At 39.8% G+C, this 20774-nt stretch overlaps 1 protein-coding gene across 1 annotated transcript in view; it reads left to right on the forward strand.

Moving 5' to 3' along the window:
* Positions 1–73: 73 nt before the first annotated feature.
* The window catches only part of LOC128737484 (insulin-like growth factor-binding protein complex acid labile subunit), a 553799-nt gene continuing 533098 nt past the window's right edge, over positions 74–20774 (forward strand). Inside the window, exon 1 of the mRNA XM_053832125.1 lies at positions 74–1300. The gene's annotated coding sequence lies outside the window, so the exon portion shown is untranslated. The remainder of the gene's footprint in view (positions 1301–20774) is intronic.

Here is a 20774-nt window from a genome sequence, read left to right on the forward strand (position 1 = left end):
ACCGTTCACCGCCGTGTTTCGCAGCGACCAGCGAGTGAAAAACCTGTCCGTCCGTATGTCTTCTCGCGACGATAACGTTGTGTCTGTGTGTTTTGGTTTGCCTTTGGATGGACGGACTGCTCGAGCGGCCGTACTGGAATGACGACAGCACCCTTCAGTAGAGATTCGTCCTCCGTTCAGCGTGGTACAGAGGGATTTATATCGCGTGTCGGTCGATTGGTCGTTCGGCAATCAGCGCTAGCGGAGTTTTGGTTCCGCGGAATCGAAAGCGGTATTTCTCGTGTGTGTTTATTTCGCGTTCAGACGATCTATAGCAATTCGGTCGGAAATTAATCGCCCCTGCGAGCCGGCCGGTTATGACGAAAGGTTGAAGAAGTGAACGAAGAAGCGTTGCTGGTGAATCAGTGATTTGTGTGCGCGATCAGTACGCTACTCCACGGGTTGATAAGATTTTGATGAGTGTATCACAACTGTGTGGCGGTGCAACCAAGGTGATAACAAAGTTTTAGTGTTGTGAAATGATGAAAATTGGCTAGACTTCGAAGTTGATCAGAAGTTGCTAGAAAGTGTTGCGTATTGGTTTAAATTTTCGAAGAGCTCAGAAATTGGTCAAGGTCACTGCATCAGATTTGGAATGCTGTTGATAAGAAACGTCTGTCAAATTAGGTGTCCGCAGTAAATAGATCAGCAGTGGTGGTGTAAATAAATGTTTACCCGGTTTATGTTCTGTTTCATTTTGAACGTGCTCGAAACGAACGAAGTGCTAATTTTTTCAGTATACGCAAAAGTTTTTTTGGGGGATTTCCGGTTATATATCGTATACAAATCCGACACAAATCAGTGACCAAAGGTAATAAAAAACCGTTTCTAGTGTTTTTCGACAACGAACCACATAAAAGCGTCGTTGTTATTCCATTCACGCTAATAGGATTCATAATTAGTGCTAAACGCAGTGGAATTGCCTAAAGAAGAAACCGTCCGAAACGTTATTCTGGCCAATGTAGACCTCCCTAGCAGAGTCTGCCAGTGAAACAGCGAAGGCTAAAGAAACCAATCCACGAAACCTAATCCGGTGCCACATACAGACGTAATTCCTAAAAATAATACTTGTCGCCCAGTTTGCCACCCACTTTCACTGGAACGGGATCGTACAACGGAATCAACATAGAGTGTGTCCATGCTCCAGTGATTATACTCAAAGGATTCTACGTAAATTTTTTCCTGTGTTGTTACGAGAGAAAGGAGATTTCGCGCAAAGTACCGGAGTACATCGAGGAGGATTAATTACCATAAATCAAATGTAAGTAGGAGACTTTTTCCTGCATTTCCGGCACCCGGTTGCCGGCTTGGTGCGTGTGAATTTGGCAAGCCGAATTTAATTTTCCCCAGTTCACTCCGGAGCACCGCTACCACTCCGGTCCGCTCCGGGTAGTAGTAGCGGGAAAACTTGTCATCTGATCCGTTCCGCATAGAAAACAGTCGGTAAACATTCACCGGAAAATGGGAAAGCGCCGGTAAGGAACAGGAGTTACTTGTTCCTGTTCAACTGCCGGGGAACGGAAAAGTTTTGCCCGCTTTTTCTTTCCGCTGTTTGGGAACACCGGGACCAGGCTCCCGTTATGAAGTGTACGATAATGAACTGAAGGATGTTAATTTTGAGCTGTGCTTGTTTGTTGTTGTTTCTGTTGTTGGTTTTATGTGAGTAGGTCTGTACAAGCGAAGGATTATGGGTTTCGATTTTTCTAGCATATACGGACCGGCCGCTTTACGGCCATCCTTCGGAAACAGATGTCGACGCGAGGAGATGTTTTCGCTCGAATTAAGGCCGGTATATCATGCGGAGGATTGCGTAACGCTTTTTGTGTGTGCGAACATGGGCATGTTTGATGTCGTATGAGTCAACATTTGAGTTTTTAATTATTCGAATGGTTTGAAACTGACGATAGCTGGGTTGGTTGGAATTCGCCATCAGCGATATGTGTGGTAAACTGTTTGAAGGTTTGTTCAATTGGATAGGTTTTTGTGGAATTGATTCAGACCAAAATACTCTGTAAATAAAATTTCAGACCCTGGTCGAATGGTTGCTGAGAGAGCTTGTACTCACATCATCAGCTGGTGCGCTTCGGTACAGTCCCCGTTTTGAAAATGCAAAAACAATAATATTGCCATGGTTGCCATGGTGAACATGAGGTGGAATCTTAGTGGAATAAAGGTAATTCGATATCGAGTGACTTAAGCATGGGTTATTCCCACGCCGCTCATTATCCACCCTTCAAGCTGAATTCTACATAATCCCGATCAAGCCTTTTGGCAGTGCAAAAGACATTATAGTTAGTGTACTGACTTGAAGAACGTAACACGGCTTGCCAAAGTCAACTATATTTGGGGATTTTACCCCCTGGCTTTTAGGAACGAGATTGGTATAGTACAAGTATTGGTATAGTATTGACACATTGGTGTACTGCCGCTATTCGCATAGCAGTCCCATTTTCTATGGAATTTCCAATATAGATGGGAGTGTTATGACTGGACAATCATTTATCAAAAACGCATGTTTCACAACATGGCTACACTGCAACGCCTTTTAATTTTCAGTATAAAACCGTACAAATGTAAAAACCCTGCGGTATGAAACCATTCAAATATTGTTACTTTGCAACATGCATAACAGAGGGTGTTAGTGTGCAAGCAAAATGTGTAGGACGATGTTTGTGTAAAGGATTTTCTTCTATGTGCCATGTCAGTTCAACAGAGGAGAAACTTTTTGACATAGGACTACGTCTTTCAGGAAGGTAGCTGGTATAGGGTGTCCAAAAAATCTTTCTCGAAAAGTGGTCAGGTTTTGAACGCTAATAGCTTAGTGGTTTCCCGAACGATTTTCAATATTATTATACCAATCGATCGGAAAATCTTCTAAATATTGGCCCAAAATTCTTGATGTTGAACTATTGAAAAATTGAAAATAATGAACCTATGTTTTACCAGAATTCTCGCTTCATGTTTGGTTGGAAGATTCTTTACGATGATCTAAACTTATACTAATTTGATATCTGTGCTTGGGAAGTACGCCAAAACAAGTGACCAAGTTTCCTCATTTCAACAAGATTTCTTAACACCGCGATTAAACCTACACCATTTTAATGTCCTTGCTTGGGAAGTACACCAGAAAGAGTGACAAGGCTCCCTCGTGCCAACAGACTTCTTACGACCGCGATTGAACCTAGTCCAGTTTGATGTCTGTGTTAGGGAAGTGCGCCAGAAAAATGACACAAGTTCGTTGTCCAAACAGGTTGTGCCTGGCGTCACAAGTATATGTTGACATTTGACAAGTTCATAATTATCATACGTGACTTGAATAACGTTTTACATTTGATCGAACAATATTTTTTTTTGTAATTTGGCAAAAAATATGCTTGTTTACGTTTGATCGTAAAATTCGTTATCGGTTTGTTGACAGCTAAGAACAATGAGTGATGAGTGTGAGACAGAGATACCGAGCGAGAACTTGCGAGCGTAATCAATTTACATTTTTCTCGCCAGCTTTTGCGTCGGCGATTCGTCGCGAGCGAATAGTACAAGAGACAGTTACCGATTGTAGAAATTTAAATCGCTGATGAGCTGGCGATGAGCATTCATCACGAAGAAAATTTGCATCATTGCTGGAAGCCCCTTGCGCACACGCGATTTGTTGTTGCTGTTGGTGGTTTCCCCACTGTGCTATTGTAGAGTTTTATAAAACTGGGAGAAAACAAACTACTAACACAACCACAAATTAGCAAATACTATCAGCAGAGCGCACGTTTCCTTTCGATGTTTTTTTTTGAATTACATAAAATCCTGGATGAACGTTGGCGAAAGGGTAAAGGAACAATATTAATATCAAATGACATAAAACAAGCATTTGACCTGGTAGATTTTAATATTGGGTATATATTGGTATATTGTTATATATTGTAGTGAACCTAGCTTTGATAAATCGAATTTTAAAAGCTTTTACAGGAAAGGAACATCTGTTCAGTGGTTTATTCAAAGGATTGAGGATTGTCCCCTGTTGTGAAATGGCCCCGGTTGTGAAACACCCGTAATTTTTAACGTTTTTATTATCCTAGCGCTGTCAAATTACTCCAACGTCTAGTCTCATAGTAATATAACTTTTGGGCAAACACATTGAAGTTTGACCTTCAATATTTACAATACTTTGTAGGAAACGTGTTTGAAAAAACACTCAAAAAAGTTTTTTCGCATGTTTTGCAATTGATTATTTTGAGTATCAAATGGAATAAAAAAGGTCAGGTAAAAGCATATGCATATAAGTTTAGTTTTGGACCTCTATTTCATCACATAGATAAATTTTAGGTGAAATAATTGATTCAAAAACTATTATATAATATCAAGTCAAGTCCCCCGGTTGTGAAACAACTAGAAAATCAATTATTTTATATTTCATATGAACATACAAACGTTAACAAAGTTAACTTATGAGTCTTGATGGCAGCGGGATTCATTTAGGTTTAGCAAAAACTCAATTCCTTGAAACACATGTATCAGGTCAGCGCATTTTAAATGTGCCAATTTGACTGCTTGCTTTTTTACATGCATTTATTACGATTCAGATTTAGACGATTAAGCGAAGAAATTGATCAATGATTTTGTATTTTTAGTATTTTACATGAATAAATGATTTTAGTTTTTGATTTTCCTTCGACATTTCTATATTTTCTTTTCTTTTCTAACGATTTCCCGAGGTGTTTCACAACCGGGGACACTTTTTTTTAGCCACAAAAAACCATGTTTTGAAATTTTGCTATAACTTTTGTGTTTTAAACCATATAGGGTAGAGGATCCATATTTCGCCAGGGGCCATATTTCGCCTGTTTGATAAATCCAAAGGACATCAATTTTACCAATTCGTCAAATAATTTCTTTTAAGTCTACCAAAAATATGCAAAAAGGCTTTGGATACATCAAACTGGCGAAATATGGATCCTCTACCCTACTTCCTTTGGCAAAACGATAGGTATACGTTAAAACTTTCCAATACTTCAAAAAGATTTAAGATTTGATGATTCGATCAAAAGCTATGGCCAAAAAACAAAATATGTTTCACAACCGGAGACATTCCCCTACCTGTAGCTAAATGAAGAGGAATAAAACAGGGATAACCTACAGAACTATAGATTACAGAGGCGATAAGGCACTCAAAATCCGCTAAATTTTTAATCAAAGCGGAGAGCAACCTCTATTTATAATGCTAATCTCCGCTTTGATTCAAAATTTAGCGGTGGGATAACCTATAAGCCCAACATTATTACTTATTCTTCATCATGTATTGGTAACGATGCAAAATTAATAACGGATCTAAATTTTGAACATTTGGTAAGAATTAGTTTACCATGATTGGCATACGCAGATGATTTTTTAATAATAGGTGATTGTGAAGAAGATGTAGATAGAATGCTGTTGGTATTGGAACCGTTATTACAATCTGTGGGATTGGAAATTAATTACACAAAAACAAAAATTTTATATCGTAATCCATATTATGTGAACAATTTATCACCTTCCAGTACCAGAACTTACGGGAACTACGTTAAGTTATCACAAAATCAACTTGTCTTGAAGGTGTGATAACGAGCAACTTAACAAGAAATGAAACAACTGCAGATCGTATCAAGAAAGCATATAAATCTTTTCATATACTCTGTGGATTTGGACGCAGGACCAAGTCTTTGTTTACTATACTGGGTAGCACTTTGTAAAAAAAGGAAAACGAAACTGTAACGTTTGAGTGAAAGTTTTCAAACATCAATAACTTTTCTATCGCTGCTTGGAATTCCATCGTCAATATGTTGTTGGATAGAAAAAATGTCTAGCAATTTTGTTATGTTACGATTTAAACCATTATTCAATTGTCAAATAGTCACAATTGATTGAAAAGTTAGGCTTTTGAATTGTAATGGTTCAACCCATCACATACTTCCCTTGCCCCAGACGACGATTTTATACACCTGCAATACAACCGTATCGAAGAAGTGCCCAACCAGCTCTTCCCTTCAACCAATTTTACCCAACAATCACTAAAATCTAATCAAAACTGAAGTCTCGCACGAACGCGTAGGCAACAGAATACTACAGGGTGTTCAATAAGTTCGAGTATACTTTAAAAATACTTTAAAAAGAAAGAAATAAAATAAAAATGTGTTTAAAAAATGAAACCCCAAGATATTCTTTTCTGAGTCAACTTTTATTGAAGGAGTGTTTATTGAGAACCTTTACGACATATTTGGTGGAAGCAACCCCCTACCCCCCCTGTGTGTTTTATGACGAGCTTGAGACGTTTCTCAAAAGAATCACACGCGGCACGCACCTGGTCCATGGGTATCTCGTCGCCGATCTTGGAAATGAGCTCCTTAAATTGGTCCATAGTGCTCACTTTAGGTTCGCTCTGCTTGGCCAGCATGTACGACCATTCATAAAAGTCCAAGGGATTAAGATCCGGGGAGCTGGGAGGCCACAAAGTCTTATCGTGAAAATCTGTTAAATTTTCCCGATATCACGCTTGGACGATATTCGCCGTGTGGGGCGGTGCGCCGTCCTGTTGAAAGACGTAATGATCTTTCCCGTAGAGGTCACGAAGTGCCGGGGCCACAACCTACTCCAGAACCTAGGTCATATAGTACCCGGCGTTGATCAATTTCAAGCATATCGATTTGCCATTGTAGAAGCTCTTAAGCTACTTTGCTAAACTGCTTGCTAAACACGACCGCATATATAGATGACGCAGGACTACGTAAGTCTCTTTGTAGTGATAGTAGCATGTATACATGCTTGTAATCATTCGATTCTTCATGTATACATGCTATATGCAACATATATACATGCTACATGCGTTGTATGTAACATTTATCAAAGTAGTAACATTGCATACGTTCAATTCTCACAAGATTGTGCATTTGAATACAATTTAACAAAATCAAGAACACAAACTATTGCTTTCCTGCTACCTTACAGAAATTAAAGATTGTTTTTATTACCCATGATTCCTCACGTTGAAGGGATTTTACCAATTCAATCCTATTTTATCAACAGCACATCTTTTCACTACACTTCTAATGAAACGGCAAGCATGCGTATTCATACAGAGTCATATTATAACCGAACACTACAGCTGTAGCACATTTCTCCAACACATATATCAAATTCGCCTAGAATTAATCGTCTCACAGTAAAGAATTTGCGATCTGTTGGGACAACGATTGTGTCATTTTTTCTGGCACACTGCCCTAACACAGATATCAAATTGGACTAGGTTTAATCGCGTTCGTAAAAAATCTGTTGGCACGAGGGAGCCTTGTCACTCTTTCTGGCGTACTTTCCAAGTGAGGACATCAAAATGGTCTGGGTTTAATCGCGGTGTTAAGAAATCTGGTTGAAATGAGGAAACTTGGTCACTTGTTTTGGCTTACTTCCCAAGCACAGATATCAAATTAGTATAGGTTTAGATCATCGTAAAGAATCTTCCAACCAATCACGAAGTGAGAATTCTGGTAAAACATAGGTTCATTATTTTCAATTTTTCAATTTTTTCAAGAATCCATACTGTTCTTCATTTGGACCAATTCTTAGAAGATTTTTCAATCGATTGGTGTAAGAATATTGAAAATCGTTCAGGAAACCACTAAGCTATTAGCGTTCAAAACCTGACCACTTTTCGAGAAAGATTTTTTGGAATGACACCCTATACCAGCTACCTTCCTGAAAGACGTAGTCCTACGTCAAAAACCAAACAAAAATTGTCGTGCCTCACATTTAGCCTAAACACTAGCACCATCTATGATCGGCATTCCCAAATATCAACTAGCAACAAGAGTATCCCTCAAACTAGCAAGTATTTTTTATGGGGCATTCCCCTTCTTTCGTTAAAAAGCGTCACTTTGACCAAAACGGAGACAATCTCAACTAAGCCCAAATTTGAAATGACGGTTTATTCGATGCGAGAATGGAAAACGAGTGCTATGTCTGTTTAACTGTTGGTGGAATACACTGAAAAAAAAAACTTGCACTAAAGATGTTCTTAATTAAAACTGAATATAGCGTCCTACGTTACCATTTCATACATCTCATGCAGATGTGTACCTTGAAGTTTTAAAACAAGCTTTAATTAAGCTGGAATGTGGTAAACACCGGACATTTGGAAGTATTCGTTCATGTTCCCGGTATTCAAAAGTGGAAATCGCCGACCTGTAAGGAACTACCGTGGTATTATCAGTTTATCAGCCGTGTCCTGTATGCCAGAAGGGCATTGGGTCCAAGTTACTTGTAATAATCGTGAGCGATGCTTCAATTCGCAGCACTAAACATATTTCTTCTAACCAATATGGATTCGTGGCTGGCCGTTCTGTGACGAAGAACCTACCTTACTTTGCTTCCAATTGTATCACTGAAATGGAGCGTAAGGTGCAAGTAGACGTGATATATACTGAATTAAAAGCTGCCTTCGATCGCATCAATCATCGCATATTGCTTGATAAAATAATACTAGGACTAGGTGTTTCGCAACAGTTTGTCATATGATTACGCTCGTATTTATGCGACAGAGTTTTACAAGTGAAACTTGGCTCGAAGGTATCGTCCCCGTTCACGAATCAATCTGGTGTGCCACAAGGCAGTAACTTAGAACCCCTTTTATTCATTTTATTCGTTAACGACGCTGCCTCGTTTATGCGTGTTATGTCTGCCTGTTTATACTGACAATTAATCTACTTGACGATTCATTGCATCGAGGATTGTTATCACCTTCAACTTTTCTTGGATACATTTGTAAATTGGTGCAAAGTGAATAATGTGACTATCAGTGTTTCTTAATGCGAGGTTATGACGTTCCACCGAATCAAATCGTTTTCGACTACAAAATTGACGACCAGGCACTGAAAAAGGTTGAGCATGTGAATGACGTTGGCGTGATTCTCGATCCGAAACTAACTTTCGATCGTCACCGTACAACGATGATTTCAAAAGTGACTTGCCAGTTGGGATTCATTGCAAAAATTGGACGAGATTTTTAAGACCCGCACTGCGTTAAAGCCCTGTATTGCGCCTTACTTGTTCCCCTTCTCGAAAATGCGTGCCTTAAAAAAATCCGCCAAAGGATGTCGCCAAAGACTGATGTTGGGGAAACTAAGTTAACACTGTAATACAGTGCTCCAAAGCCGGCACTCATGTGGTCTAATTTTCTCACACACGCGTTCTCGTTCTAACGAACACAATAGCATGAACACGTCTCTCAAACCCACTTTCTTATTTTTTCATGTCTTACGAATGTTTTTACGAGTGTGTATTTAGCTATCGGCTACGTTCGCCCCTCTCGCTCGTCATTGCAACCCGCACAGTTGATACCGATCGCTCATGACCCGCGTGTGAAGCGAGGACGTAAGATGGAGAAGAAAAGGAGAAGTAAAATAAAATCTGCTACCATACATCCTACTCACATTCGCAGGCCAGCAGTTGACAGCTAACGAGCTATTGGTTTCGTGAGCGGACTGTGCAGAATGACACTACGAGGCTGTGTGCTGGAGAGTGTGTCGGTAGCAGAAAATTTGCACCTAGCAACACAGTTACAGTAGTTGTTTGTCATACGCTTGCGTCAGCAGAGTAAGCGTTGGATAGTATTGTGGCATTATGGCATCGAAACTAAACTATTGAATATCGAAAATGAATTCCAAAAGAAAATATTGATTTTTACCAAGTAAAATTCTTATTCAATCAGACACTGTTTAGTGGAAGCGAAGGGTATAAAAAGAAGGAATCTATATAAAAGTCGCTATATCAACCTGTCAAGAAATAATAGAAAGAAATAAGGTTTTATGATAAACGAAGAAAAAAACGAATAAATATATACATGAAAAGAAAAACAACTTAGTTCATGTGACTTTGAATACTTCACAGCGTCTAGTTTGGTTGACTAGTTTAGCAGTATTGCAACAGCCAACCAACAGTAGTTTGGAAAAATGGAAAGGGCTTCACTTGGAACGAATCGAGTAAACCATTCAGCACACAGCATGCAGCATGCAGTCCACGAGTGTGGGCAGAATCTGTCAAAACAAGCTCTTTTGTCAACCGGCACACGCTTCATCGAATATAGCAGCCAGACGCATGGCGGCGTCTTCACTTGTCTACTATCTGTACGTACGGATTCTGAAACCACCGGTGCCGCCTCCCTCCAGTAGTGGAGAAAAACTTCGACCAGGACATTGTACTCTCTCGGCGAAAGCCGAGAAAATGTTTTGTAATCTGCTTTTGCTAGCTCTATTTTCCTATTAACTATTAAAAGGTTACATGAAAGAACCGCAGAACAAGAGGAGGAAATACATTGAAAAGGACAGGCCAAACCAAGACCAAGGTTCCGGCGGAACGCATCCTACTCGTGTCATGATTACCTCCTAAATTTGCTGGACCTACCCGAGGAAACTGACGATTATGAACAATGACAGTTCGGACAAATATTGTCTCGAAAATCCGGCAAAACGACCACATAATAATGGCTAAATGGATTTGGACACCCATCTCTCTTTTAACTCCCTCAACGTTGCCACCTCCTATATCATGCTGCCCCTGACTGGTGAAATCAGACTCTCAAACTGGCGGACGTAGTTGAATGCCTCTTGCGGTTGAATTCCTCGAGACGATTTCAATTAAAACGGCCACGATTAGGAACCCCAAACGGCACAGAACCCGGCATAGCTGCCAGCGGCATCGGCGGCGGTATGTGATAATTCAAGCACAATGCGCCCGTCCGCCGACGTCGCTTGACTTGTCAACGTTTGCCTTTTGTCTATCTCAAATTATCATCCAGACAACGAGCTGTTAACATTTTTTCTTCTTCTTGTTCCTCTTTGATTACCAAAGTGGTTAATTCTCGACAACGGACAGCCACTTGATAAGCAACAAGATGAAGTGTTCTACTTTAATTACCCTGCAAACCACAAGCATCACATTGCACTATCTCGTACCGGCGTGAACTACAATCTATATCGTTTTTAAGACTTTTAACGACCTCGTAACATGCGGTATTATTTCCCCCTGTACGTTCCGTCTCTCGCCACCTTCCGACAAGCCACAGCATCTGACTGGTGATGGTACAGCAAAGATTTGGTTCCGTCTTAAACTTAACTGCCACTGTGGGATCGGTTTCGAATGCAGCGTAGCGGGTTTTTTATTCACTTCAATTTTCCTTTCTGCTATGTTACTGGGTGCACCCAGTCCGAACTAAGGAAGCTCAAGGCAGAAAAGGTTAACGCACGGAACCGATTGTCATCCGAAGGCGCGTGTATTTGTAATTTCACGCATCGGACAGATGTTTTCACTTGTCATGCTCATAGCCATGCTTTGAACTTCGATGGTTTGTTGAACAGAGCAGAAAGAAACTCGACAGAGTTTGTAATTTGACGCCCTTGTTAGCAGGCATCAATGAAAGTAACGAGTGATGAAACCGGTGATATCAATCGCCAAGATAAGACAAGCAAGACAGTGACAAATTCGAATTTCGTGAGAGTTTTATAACAATAAACGAAACAGATTTTTTCAGCTACCATCACGCGTACGCGTGAATTGTGTTTTGAAACCAATACCGAACGATTTATCACTCTATCAGCAAGGATTTGAAACACTCGAAATGCATGGGAAATTTACTCCCACATTATACGATATGGTGCGCTAACTATAATCAATCTAAACAGTTGTTTTCGTGAATTTTTCAGCAGCAGTTATCCTTCACTCCGCCAGGTTTCTAACGGTACGAGCTACGTGTACTATTGTCAGACAAGCCTTGGCCTGGTTTCGCATCGGAGAAGGATGCTCAAAATATGCACTGGCGAGGTTGGTTTTAGGATATTGCGATGAATGTTTGAATACACACTAAAGGTACACCGGTACGTACCTGGCACAGAAGCTGCTGCTTTCTGTATAAACAGAGCCAACTAATTATTCGTTATCTCACGCTGCTGCAAGCATTGAAACTTGCCGAAATGATGGCCCCATTGCCGAGTAGGTACACGCGGGTTTCATTTCGAATGCGCACGGTACCGGGCTACATCATCTGTGTCTGATTTAGACACGTGAGAAAACACTTAATGTTTCGCTTATCGGAACGATAATCTGTTATTTTTGCGGCGGCATTAGCCTCACGCGTCAACAAACTGACATGATTTCGGCAGCCGGAATCACCTCCGTCCTGTGTGGTGTGTTAATGGAGTGGCAGTTGATACGGGATTATCACACTTCTGAGCGTTCTAAACTGAGTGTCGAATATATTCAGGGCGATTGCGTAACGGTTTGGTTTGAAAATCGTGTACTCATTCATAGGAAAATCGGTATTAAACTTCATAAAGGGTGTCCATGATAAAACACACGCTCAAATTGCTCTAACTTTTGAACCGTTGAGTGAAATCAACTGAAAATTTGCATGGAGAAATTTCAAAGTGCATTGTTTATACTATGTGAGTCTTTCAGGTGCGCAGATATGCATTTTACAAAAGTTTATGGTTCTAGGCGATTATGTTTTGCATGTTTACATGTTTTTGCAGAAGGTTGCAAATCTCTGGGATCTTTCCTTACAGTTATCGCTTATTTAAGCTTTATTTTTCTCTAACTTCACGAGCTAAAAGCGATAACTTTGTAAGGAAAGGTCCTAGAGAGTTGTAATCTTCTGCAAAAACATGTATTTTGAGTCCTTCAATAATCGCCTAGAACCAAATATTCCTGTAAAATGCAACCAACATAAGCTAAGTATGAAAAACTAATTTTTATAGAATATCCAAGGAAAATGCTTTATAGCTCTGCACTCGACAGAGATAGAAATATAATTTCTTTAGCAAAGTTGTTTGCCTTTATATTTTTCATAACTTTGCCGAAGAAACTATGTGTCTATCTACTAACACAAAAAAAATGGACGTGTATCGAGCCTTTAGGGAACGCGAAACACATAAAACGTATGCTTGCCGTACTCTCATTTGGGTGATTGGGACAAGCGGAACCCATACAAGTTTATAGTACTCGACTTAAGCTTTAAGACGAAATACTGGTTTCATAAATCCGCTTGCCCCATTTTACCCTTTAGACTCGTGAAACTACGAAAATTTAAATCTTGAATATATGATAACTTAGAAAATAAAAGTCCTAGCGATTAGCGGTCTTCCGCAAAAACATGAATTTTGAGAGCTTCGATAATTGCCTAGAACATTGTATTCTTGTTAAATGCAACTAACAAAAACTAAGAATGAAAAGCTAATTTTTAAAGAAATTTCAAAGAATATGCCCTATAGTTCAGTACTCGATAAAGATAGAAATTTTATTTTCTTCAGCAAAGTTACTTGTTTTCACAATATTTACAACTTTGCCGAAGAAACTATGTCTATAATTCCTAAAATTAAATAGTTTTTTTTATTTTCATTATAATAAGCAATGACTAACTTTTGACAGTTCTAGATTAAGGGATACGAGATTAAGGAATACGAACAAAAGTGCTGAAAACCTTGATAAAATGAAAGTAAAAGACACTGGGAAAAATGCTCCGTTTTTCGCCATTTTGGACCACTATTTTGTGCGGTTGTGTTTCTTTACACAACCCCTCTGGTTTTTTAACTGAGTCGATTGGACCTTGGAGTCGATTACGCCTTTTGCATATTATTCTTATCTTTCAATATGCTTATCGTCCATTGCCAATATGCCTATCTTCCATTATGTGTAACGTCTATTATGCATATCGTCCATTATACCTAACATACATTTTTTCAAGAACGAAAAAACAAGGCTTCCGTAAGCCGACTAACGATAGAAAATGTAGGGTATGTTGCTACATCGTCGTAATTGCCTATTCCCGTCCTATTCAACACAAATTATTAAAAATATCAGCATTTTTATGACACACAATGCAAGACTAGTTATTCCCTAATATTTTAGTTAGTTGGCTATCATACGCGATCAATCAAAGTGAGCTGAGATCTATTTAAATGCTTTTTATCATTAAAGAAGTCCTACCAGCCAAATTTCCTACGTTTTTTCGTGCGACGAAGAAGACAATGTCGACTAATCGTTTTAATTTCCGTCATTCATAAATGAAAATAACTCACACAAGGCATTGTCGTTATTCTACAACCAGAAAAAGTTGCCTGACCTGCAGAAATTTTGTAGAATAACATTTGTCATGCCACAAATACATGCGCGTTAACTTCGTAAACATTGTTGTGATTTTTAGTTCGGACGATGAAAAATTTTGATGGACGGATTTTAATACGGTACGACGAATTTTAGAAATAAAGTCAGTTGCGTAATTTCAATAATATGCTTCAATAGTCACTTTTCAGTGATTTCAAAGTTTACGGATCGGAAGGTAAGTGTGTTTGAGTCAAATCAGCACAAGAACTTTAGGAGTATTCATTAAATTCATCCAGCAAATGATGAAAATTAGACTGGCTTTACTTATTACGACGGGAATTAGAAAAAGACCCTATATGCTGTGAATCACCAGAAAATCCAGGTTTAGGTGGGGCTTCTTGGACAGTTCTACATCACAAATAACACTAGTTAAAAAAATAAAACTACAGGGTATACAGCCCTAAGGATTGTACGAAAGGGTGACGTAGGACTGTGTCATATAATACTCATTATATTGATAACATGTTTTAATCGATGAAATATAACTTTATGTCTGATCATTAGATCGAAGACTAATGCAAACTGCATTTCTGGCATATGCATATTTGAGTATCTGTGAGTAACACGCTTTCGTTTGTGTGACAATTTAGTACGCTCTGCTCCTGTTAAGGATACCCTTGGTTCAGTTACTACACCAGCCACCTTGTTCACGAATACGTTTACGGTGGTTACGTAATTATAACGCCTGCAACCATTTAGACATAGCGAATTCTTTAACAAATCACTACTGTATTTCACAAAGGTTGAAATAGCAATGAATGACCAGCCCACAGATCATTGTAATAAATATGTTTATGCGTAGTTTGATATTTGAACCAACTTCCTTCAAATAGTTTATGGCCGTTGGTTACAAATAATAATCAAAACCATTTTGCACATTTGAGATCAATTCTGATTATGATTCATTTAATTAGTTTGCGGCCCTTAAAAAGGCCATTGGTTACAAGTAACATCAACTTCTTTAGTGCAGTCAACAATCGGTGTTGCCACCAATAACCGGTCTTGCCGCCAAAGCCCTTGGTTTTGCCTTCAATTGCCATCGGTGTTGCCGCCAAATGCCGGTGGTTTCGCCACCAATAGCCGTCGATGGTAAATACTGACCGTCCGTCAGTGCGATCGTGCGATAAATGAGCAGACGGCGAACCTAGTATGCTATTTTATAGTCACTGGCACTGCCGTTGCTACTTGTAAGCTAGTGTAGGTAGTGGGAGAAACCAGATCGACTGCTGCTGCTGCTCAAATGATTACCCGAATGGAACGTTAACCATTTAGAAAGTGTAGAAAAATCTTTCCATTCTTCAATTACTATAGCTCTTATAAGAACTGTTTAAGACCACAACGGCCTGCTGCTGAATTTGCTGCCAGTCAGTCGTTCCATTGCCGTTTGCCATCAGTGTTGGTTTGCGATAACTGCGATCGAAGTTGCCGCCAAAATGCCATCGGCTTTGCCTCCAATCGCCGTCAATGATACCACTAACAACCGGTGTTGCCGCGAAATGTCCTTGGTTTTGCCACCAATTGCCATCCCAAGCCCTTGGTTTGCCTCCAATTACCGGTGTTTCCGCCGAAATTCCATCGTTTTTGCCTCCACTTGCCATCGGTGTTGCCACCAATTACTGGTATTGCCCCACCAATAGCCGTCGACGGTAAATATTGACCGTCCGTCAGAGCGATTGTGCGATAAATGAGCAGGCGGCGAACGAAGTGTACCATTTTATAGTCACTGACACTGCCGCTGCTACTTGAAAGCCAGTGTAGGTGTTGGAGTAAACCAGATCGACTGCTGCTGCTGCTCAAATGATTATCCTACGCTGATTGAGCAAGCATTTCCCATGTTTACCATGGTATAACGCAAAATGGAACGTTACCCATTTAGAAAGTGTAGAAAAATCTTTCCATTCTTCAATTACTATAGTTCTTATAAGAACTGTTTAAGAACACAACGGCTTGCTGCTGAATTTGCTGCCCGTCAGTCGATCCGTTTCCATTTACCTTCAGTGTTGGTTTGCGATAATTGCCATTGAAGTTACCGTCCAAATGCCATTGGGTTTGCCTCGAATTGCCATTAATTGCCGCAAAAATCCTTGGATTTGCATCCAATTGCCGGTGTTGCCGCCAAAATGCCATCGTTTTTACCTCCAATTGCTGTCGGTGTTGCCGCCAAATGCCGTTGGTTTCGCCACCAATAGCCGTCGATGATAAATACTGACCGTCCGTCAGTGCGATCGTGCGATAAATGAGCAGGCGGCGAACGAAGTGTACCATTTTATAGTCACTGGCACTGCCGCTGCTACTTGTAAGCCAGTGTAGGTTGAGTAGGAAACCATATCGGCTTACTTTACTTTAATCAGCTCCAGGCCGTGGTTTCCTCTGCTGTACGAAGAAGTCGTCTCCACTCCACTCGGTCCATGGCCGCAATTCGCCAGCCACGTAGTCTACGTAGGGTCCGCAGGTCGCCTTCCACTTGATCGATCCATCTTGCTCGCTGCGCGCCCCGCCGTCTCGTTCCAGTCGGATCGTTATTGAGAACTTTTTTAACCGGGCAGTCGTCCGACATCCTCACGACATGCCCAGCCCATCGCAGGCGACCGATTTTTGCGGTGTGAGCGATGGGTGGTTCCCTAAGCAGCTGATGCAATTCATGGTTGCGTTACCACCGTATTTCAGCAGCTCGCCTGGTAGCTGATCAGCCCCAGCCGCTTTATTGTTCTTCAGCCGACCGATCTCTTCTGCTACCTCCTGGAGGTCAGGGGCTGGTATTCTGTCGTCTTCTGCACGTGCTCCAAGATCTATTGCCATATCGTCACCTCCATGTTCAGCTACATCGCTTGTTTTGTTGTGAACAAATTCTCAAATATGAAAATGAAAAATATGAAAAAAGAGATTTAAAATTGGTGCTCCGCAGCCGGAGAAATTTGTATTTATGTACATGTACTTTCTTTCTTCAAGCAAAATTTAAACTTTAGTGCATATCTCAAAAACTATCCTACTTTCAATTTTTCTGACCTCAATTTCGGATTCAGCAGCCAATTTTACATGAAAAATCACCTTCAGCCTACTGAGTTCACGCTTTTTGTTTTATTTTGTTAACTAGTGTTATTTGTGATGTAGAACTGTCCAAGAAGGGCACCTAAACCTGGATTTTCTGGTGATTCACAGCATATAAATTTTCTATCGTTAGTCGGCTTATTATTATTCTTACAGAAAAGTGAAGCTCAACTAGTCGAAAGCAAATTTTCTCATCTTTAATAAAAAAAAAGAGATTTAAAATTAGTGCTTCGGAGCCGGAGAAATTTGTATTTAGGTGCATGTACTTTCTTTCTTTAACCTTCCTAGTGCATTGTGGTCGTTTTCGACCCATCGGCATACTTACAAAGCTTGATACTCAGTAACGGAACGAGCTAGAGACTTGAAATTTTCTGACTTTTCCTAACTTTGGAAAACTAGCATTGTGAGGGAGTTTCAGCTTTCAGCGACATCTAGAAGAGCCACAGCAAAAAAAGTTACATATTATGCATTAAGGGTCGAAAACGACCCAAGTTTTGAAATTGCTCTCATTCATCCATTTTCAATCCGAATTTTGTTTTCTTTACCTCATGTGAAAGGTATGGCCAAAACCTGGCACCCAAGGTATATTAGGGAATATTTGATGACTAATGGCCACTTCTGCGTCGGTTCCGGAACACCCACTACCAGGTCCCGGGGACATTTTTATACTTTGAGGTAATTCATTTTGCGGCACATCAAATCACATTGGCTTGATAAAATAAGACTAGTGGAAGTACAATGGGGACATTTTGGACCCGAATGGCCACTTCATCATCGGTTCCGGAACATCCGGTATCCGGTTTTTGAGGACAATTTTGAATTTTAGGATGATTTATCTTGCCACACGTCAAATTACGTCAGCTTGATAACATAAAACTATTGAAAGTATGAAAGGCATTTTGAAGGCAAATGGCCACATCAGCTTTTGTCTTGGAACATCCGGTACCCGGTTTTTGAGGCCATTTTTGTATTTTAGGATAATTCATAAAGCGACATATCAAATCACATCGGCTTAATAAAATAAGATGAAGAATGATAGAAGAAAAACGGTGTCATTTAGAAGCCAAATGGCAACTTTACCATCGGTTCTGGAACATCCGGTGCCTGGTTCCGGGGGACATTTTTGGATTTTGAAATAACTCATCGTGCGGCACCTCAAATCACATAGCGTTGTTAAAATAACAATAATGGAAGTACAAAGGCGCGTCAGTCGCATATAATCCGGTACACGATATTTATAATGAACCGTAAAATGGGGTAATTCGGGTCAGATGAATTACCCTGCAATCCAAAAATGTCCCCAAAAACCGGGTACCGCACAGTCCGGAACCGATGGTGAAATGGCAATTTTGGCTCCAAAATTTTTCCATTGTACTTCCATTAGTGTTATTTTATCAAGCCAATGTGATTTGATGTGCCGCATGATGAATTATCCTATCCAAAAATGTTCTCATAAACCGTGCACCCGAAGTTTCGGAACCGATGATGAAATGGCCATTTATCTTCAAATTGTCCTCAAACCTCTTGTAACTGTCTTATTTGATAAAGGCGTTGTGATTCGATGTGCCGCACGATGAGTTATTTCAAAATCCAAAAATGTCCCGTGGAACCAGGTACCGGATGTTCCAGAACCGGTGGTAAAGTGGCCATTTGGCTTTTAAATGACCTTATTTTACTTTCATTAGCCTTATTTAATCAAGCCGATGTGATTTGATGTGTCGCAAGATGAGTTATCCTAAAATACAAAAATGGGCCCAAAAACCGGGTACCGGATGTTCCGGGACCAAAGCTGATGTGGCCATTTGCCTTCAAAATGTCTTTATTAAATTTAGTCTAATGATATCAAGCTGACGTAATTTGACGTGTGGCAAGATAAATCATCCTAAAATTCAAAATTGTCCTCAAAAACCAGGTACCGGATGTTCCGGACCCAATGGGAAAATGGCCGTTTGAGTCCAAAATGTCCCCATTGTGCTTCCATTAATCTTATTTTATCAAGCCAATGTGATTTGATGTGCCGCAAAATGAATTATCTCAAAATATAAACATGTCCCCCGGGACCTGGTAGTGGGTGTTCCGGAACCGACGCAGAAGTGGCCGTTAGTCTACAAATATTCCCTAATATACCTTGGGTGCCAGTTTTTGACCACAGCTTTCAAATTAGGTAAAGAAAACGAAATTCGGATTGAAAATGGATGAATGAGAGCAATTTCAAAACTTGGGTCGTTTTCGACCCCAATGCATAATATGTAACTTTTTTCTAATGCATTAGGAAGGTTAAGCAAAATTTCAACTTTAGTGCATATCTCAAAAACTATCCTACTTTAAATTTTTCCGACTTCATTTTCGGATTCAGCGGCCAATTTTACATGAAAAATTACCTTCAGCTTACTGAGTTCAAAAATGCTGTTAACTAGTGTAATTCATTATAAGTTTACTGTTTTTGAAGTATTCATCAACTCGTTTGTGGTTTGATGAAATTTTTTCACATTTAATTGATTTTCGAATTGTATTTGTTTCAGTATTTATTTCGAGTTTGAGCAATAAACCGTGGTGAACAGTAACGTATCAAGAGCTCGTCTATACTCTAGTTTCAGGACTACTCGTCGCCTATTTCTCGAGCTTCTTGATATTCGCAAGTCAGCTTCAATTTGATTGAGCTATCTAGCACGTTGGGTCCCTTTATTCTGGGTACCCGTGAAGTCGCTGAAGAGAACAGATTTCGTGGTATCACTCCGCATTCTCGTGACTTTCACCTGGTATAAAATGGCAAACTCTTCAAGCAGTGAGAGCAACACGTGGTTCATGCGTCAATTCCACTCTTCGATTTCTATTCTGTTATGCTTTTACTTCGCCAAAAATTGTTCGCAACATATTTTGCTCAAATACGGCAAATGTATGTTCTCTACAAGAAAGATCACAGTCTCAGATCCGCAAAGAAAGTTTTGTACATCGATAGCATTGTGGGCGACATATAATCTTTTTGGCAGCTGTGACGGTTTATATAAAAACTTCCATTCGTGCATTATTTGCCAAAACTGTTTTCATTCGACTGTATCGAGCACTGCCTTGAAATCATCGCGACAAAATGATGAACGGAGTTCTTCATCTCTGTACGTATCAGGCGCTGGCTTGTAGCTAGTGACATCCATTAATCGTTGGATTAATTCAACTAATCGAATAACACTTGGAATATTCGAATAATTTTTAATCGAATTCTGCCAGCACGAGTAGTTGAATTAATCGAATAGTTCAATGATCACGAATAATCCCCGAATAATGCTCGTTAATCGTTCATAATCGTTCATAATCGTTCGATTAATCGAATTAATCAAAGAAATATTCGAATATTTCTAATCGAATACCACTGGCACGAATAGTTGAATTGATCGATTAGTGCAGACAATGCTCACCGATTAATCGGTAATCGAATAATTGAAAATTTCGGACATCACTACTTGTAGCTCGTATGATATTGACTCGCCTTCTCATAGCTTGGAATACGAAATACTAGC

Source organism: Sabethes cyaneus, chromosome 2 (genome assembly GCF_943734655.1).
Source record: "Sabethes cyaneus chromosome 2, idSabCyanKW18_F2, whole genome shotgun sequence".
NCBI lineage: Eukaryota > Metazoa > Arthropoda > Insecta > Diptera > Culicidae > Sabethes > Sabethes cyaneus.